General features: G+C 42.4%; 1 long non-coding RNA gene across 2 annotated transcripts in view; it reads right to left on the bottom strand.

The window, feature by feature from the left end:
* The window catches only part of LOC128248028 (uncharacterized), a 24,157-nt gene extending 22,265 nt beyond the window's left edge, over positions 1 to 1,892 (bottom strand). Inside the window, exon 1 of one of the 2 annotated variants that reach the window (XR_008264301.1) lies at positions 1,759 to 1,892. This is a non-coding gene — a long non-coding RNA (uncharacterized LOC128248028). Of the gene's footprint in view, positions 1 to 471; positions 605 to 1,758 lie in introns of those variants that run through there. The other variant, XR_008264302.1, reaches the window with a different exon arrangement.
* Between the last annotated feature and the right edge of the window lie 3,229 nt (positions 1,893 to 5,121).

The following is a 5,121-nucleotide window of genomic DNA, read 5'->3' as shown; positions in this document are numbered from 1 at the left end:
CCTCTAGTATCAGCCACTCGAAACATTGCCGACCTCGTGCCTGGATTAAGCTTCTGTTACGACGGAACGTAAAGACGGACAAAATGCTTAGCGGCATTTCGTCTGCCTTTACGTTTTGAGTTCAAATTCCGCCGAAATCGGCTTTGCCTTTCATCCTTTCGGTGTCGATAAAATAAGTACCAGTTGAGCACTGAGGTCGATGTCTTCGACTAGCCCTTTCCCCAAAATTTCAGACCTTTTGCCTATAATAGAAATCTTGAGAGACAAGTCTATGCCAACGACTAGAATAGTAGGTCGGTAGACAGACGGACCGGTGAAATTGCATGCCGTCTAGTTCTATCTGAACCTCCAGGTGGACAATTAGTGGGGCGAGGTTACAAGCAGGGTGACCAGTTTAATTCAGAAATGGGACGAGAGGAAATTATCCCTGAAAGGGTGGTGAATGCTTACATCGTCTCCTTAGTAACTTACCGCCTGACTGTTGTACCTTGCCCCAGTTCTCGTTTTGGCCAGACTGGAGCGTTTACTTTTCCGCTGTGGAAAGGACACGTTCCTCTAGTGAGACGGTCTATCTGTTGCCAGCGCCTTCTGGATGGCGGGCTTGCCATGCCATGGCTGCTAATGCCTTCTGGATTGCAGGCTTGCCATGCCATGGCTGCTAATGCCTTCTGGATGGCGGGCTTGCCATGCCATGACTGCTCATGCGCAGGCACGCGCTGCAGTTGTGCCACTTACAGATTTTCCTGGGCGTTGAGCCGGTGTGGTTTCCGTTTGTATGACATTCCTTTCCGTAGCTCATCTCTTTGGTTGAGTTGCAATTCTGGGTAAAAAAAAAAAGACCAATATTAGGCGCCTGTCATCGGGAATGTCGTCAGGTACTCACTGCCCTCTACCAGTTGGGAAATGCGGTCAGCGGATTTCTACTGTAGCAATGAATAGAAATGTAGTGATGGGTAAGAGCGATGACGTTGACGTTCTCGGGAAACAACAGGCGTCGACGAGGATGAACTTGTTGCATGAACTACGTTCTGAATTCAAATTCCACCGAAGTTGACTTTGCCTTTCGAGCTCGATAAAGTATGTACCAGTCAAGTACTTGAGTTGATGTTATCAACTTCCCCATCTCCTTACAAACAGCAGGCTCTGTGCCAAAATTTGAAACCAAAATTACTATTTATATTTTTATAATCTCTGCAAGTGAAAGACGTTGATTTAGAGCTCGTAATTTGTTATCCAATTTTGAACAAAGTATTTTTGATTCTCTATTGTACCATTTTCATATTAAACCTCCTCTGAGGTTGATTGGCTTTGTAAAATGTTCATCCCTTCAGGGCGAATTTTGAACGTTTTAAAAAATAAAGTTAGATATTTAAAAAGATATGGCTTATCAAATCGAGTTGGCAGTTAGCTGTTCCAACAGTTAATATAATATTAATTTTCCACTGCAGCCGCAGTGAACAGAGACCGTATGAATAGCAATAGCAATGGTAACAACAACAACGACAACAAAGGCAGCCCAAATGAAAAGAGATGCAAAAGCAACACTGCTGCTCCACCATACTTCACATCACGACAAATAACAGCAACAACAGCAACAACTGCGGCAAGCGAGACAAAGAGAGCATTGGAATGTATACGACTTCCACCACCACCACACATTCTCGGAGAATAAAAACGGTAGAAGCGGATTCGTAAATGTATACAGAAAACTAGAAGTAGTATCTTTATAAGAACTAAGAAAGCAAAAACTCATCTCACCAAAAATGGTACAGTAATTTAGCTGAACACACTGCAATGGATTCAAGAGGAAAGCCAAAGGAAAACAATCATATACAAATGCATCACACTTAAATCGAAGCTTTGTCAATCTGATGCATAAAAACTTGTGTCTCTCGAGGAAGACGTTTTGTTATAAGTTGAGGTGACGTCACAAACCGAAGAAAAGGAAAATATGAGAGCCATAAAGAGAGATGAAATGGTCTCGATTTCAACATATCTCGGAGGGGGGGGGGTAAAAATACAGGAGAGTCAGATAACACAAGAAGTAGATATCTTTTCTTCTTGCTGACGGTGTCCGTATTATACGACATAAAATGGATAAAAACTTTTCCCGAAGCATAAGGCCGGTTTTCTCGGTTTCCCTGGCGCATATGTTCCCCGCATGGACGGGACATCAGTCTGTCGCAGGATCACTCATTTTTGCCAGCTGAGTTAAGTAAGTCGAATCTACTTAGTACTTAGATGGGTGACTGCTTGGGAAACCTAGGTGTAGTAAACAAGTTTACGGCCAAATCACGTTGAAAACATCGATTCTTGTCCGATACGACATGGAAAATAAAAATAGTCTGCCAGTTTACAGGCTGAGAAAGAAAAATTGATCAGACACAGAGATGGCATTATTAATTTAAACAGGTCAAGAAAGTATAGAGGTTATACTTGATGTAATCAACCTTCCGAATGGCTTACGGCTTTTCAGAAGGTTATATATTTGGAGACACATAACATGTAAGATCTTTCTGTTTACTGCCAAAGAAAAAGAAGAAGCAGAGTAGGAAGGACCCCTTTTTAGCCGATGCCTTTACCACAACAGCAACATCAGCAACAAAATCAGAAGCAGCAACAGCAGCATGAACAGCAGTAGGACCAAGAGAAGCGGCACGAAAAGGAACAACAAAAACACTCTCAACGATACCAGCTGCAGACAGCAACATCACCACCCAGGGAACAAGGATCGCCAACACAACTACAACATAAAGACATCCTACCAATATCACTGGCCGCAGCTCGGAGAGGCAGGTTTATGCCGTCTAATTGCATTGTAAGACCCTGGACGGATAGACCGGTTGAATTGCTCGAAGTTTGAACGAGAATTAAGATAAGGTGACGAGCCGGGTTACCAATCTCACTCAGAATTGGGCTGAGTAGAGTCTATCCCTGAAACATCGGGCAGAGATGATGAACTCCTTCATCTCATCCGTCATCTATTACGTCTGACGGATGTGCCTTGCGCCAAATCATCTGCACCTCCACTTTTTTTGTGAAAGGGACGCATTCCACTGGTCAGACGCTGTATTTGCTGTCAACACTCACTGAATGGAGGATTGTACGTACTGTGGCTAGAGAGGCGCAGAGATGTATGAAAGCTACAGCATCTCCAACATATCCTTAACATTTAACAAGTGTGGTGGTTATTTGTCGGACACGTTTTCCTTGGCCCATCTCTTTGACAGATTTGTTGTCCTGAATCAAGCGTAGACCGCGACAGTCTGCCTGGTACCGAGAATATTGTAAGGTGCACACAATCGGGTAATATGTTCTGTGAAAATTCTACTTTGGCGTTTTACAGATGGTTAATGACGGGCAAGAACAACAACGTTCTCAAAGAAACTCTTGGTGTTGACGAAAGTCAACTGGCTGGTGTGTTCCAGAAGAATTTCGGGCCAACGTTCATCAATAATTTCCAGAAATCTCTGGCTTGTCATTGTTACCAGAGGTGGTGGTAGTGGTGGTGGTGGTGTGTGGTGGGAACATTACCGATTCCCGAAACTGTTTTGCACGCACTCGTCCTGTACCCGCAGTATTGCTGACTCGTGGAGTTGTCAAACAACTGCTCTCGCGAGTGGAATGGATTCGGCCATCAGCTAAGTCGATTGTGAAGATCGGTCCGCTGCCTTCCTTTGGCCGAGAAACACATACAGTCTTTATCTGTCTAGAAGCCTTAGCAAAAATGGACAAACTGAAAGGTTTAAGGACAGATACCGTCTTCTTTGGCCAAGCCCTCGTCAACTTTTTCAAGTTCCACTTGAAAAGGAAAGTGAGAGTGGAGAGGGAAACGCTGCCTTTCAACAGATTTGATGAAAGATGGATGAGAGTGACAAGGATGGTCCGAGTGAACAGGTCTGTTCTGAACATGTGCCTATAGACTGAGAGAAGAAGAAGAAAGTGAGATGGAACTTGCCTAGTGGTCAGTGGGATTGTGGTTTTGAGAGGTTTCTACGAGCTACACTCGGACGTCTCCCCACTTTTGGGGAGATTTCTTGTTTGAATTTTGTTGCTCCTTTGTTTCTTTTATTTTACTGTTTACGCGCTATTATGCAATCCCATATTGCATCATATTGTACCGTCCCGTACCATCCTCGATCTTTTTGTAAGACCCTAGTGGTTAATAAAGAAAACATTTATTATTATCATTATTATCATTATTATTATTATTATTATTATTATTATTATTTGTAGTGGTAGTAGTAGTAGTAGTAGTAGTAGTAGTAGTAGTAGTAGTAGTAGTAGTAGTAGTAGTAGAAAATTTTCATTGTAATTGTTATCATCGTCATCGTCATTGTAATTATCAAAGTTATCAGAAATTGCTGTTGTTGTTACTGCTGCTGTTACTATATTTGTTGTTTAGTTACCTAATGATATATTTATCTATCTATTCATTCCTCTATTCCTTCATCCTGGAACTCCTGTAGCACAGAACGTGTTGTATCGTGCCGCGTGCTCGCCAAGCTATCAGCGTTTGACTCCTCAGGCGCTAATCGTTTTTTTTTCTTTCCTTGTTCTGTGTATGTGTGTATATATATATATATATATGCGTGAGAGAAAGAGAAAGAGACGATGAGTGTATGTGTGTGTATGAGTGTGTGTGAGAGAGACAAAGACAGTGTCTTTCCTTCCCCTTCTTCTACATCCAAATAAAATAAAATAAATTTTTTTCGGAAGAAATAAACTTCAAAAAATTGGTATGAATATATGCATTTGTATACGAGTGCATATGTGCGTCTAAGAGTATATATATATATGCGTGTGTCTATATGAGTGTGCACGTGTGTGTGTGTGTGTGTGTGTGTGTGTGTGTGTGTGTGTGTGTGTGTGTGTGTGTGTGTGTGTGTGTGTGTGTGTGTGTGTGTGCTGGAGCTATTTCGAACGTCAGCCGTCCCTTGTAATAAGGAAGAAGGGTGGAGAAGCAGTAAAATACAGGGCAGGAGTTTATACATGCATGGCGAAGAATACAGTGCAGAGAGGACATGTACAAACGGTGTGGGTGCAAACAAATAAAGGGGGTTGGGGAGGGGCAGGAAATGGATATGATGCAACGACATGTTCATGATGTTTTTTCGTTTT

Source organism: Octopus bimaculoides, chromosome 6 (genome assembly GCF_001194135.2).
Source record: "Octopus bimaculoides isolate UCB-OBI-ISO-001 chromosome 6, ASM119413v2, whole genome shotgun sequence".
NCBI lineage: Eukaryota > Metazoa > Mollusca > Cephalopoda > Octopoda > Octopodidae > Octopus > Octopus bimaculoides.
Note: the sequence above shows the minus strand (reverse complement) of the source record. Positions and strands in the feature narration are given on the sequence as shown.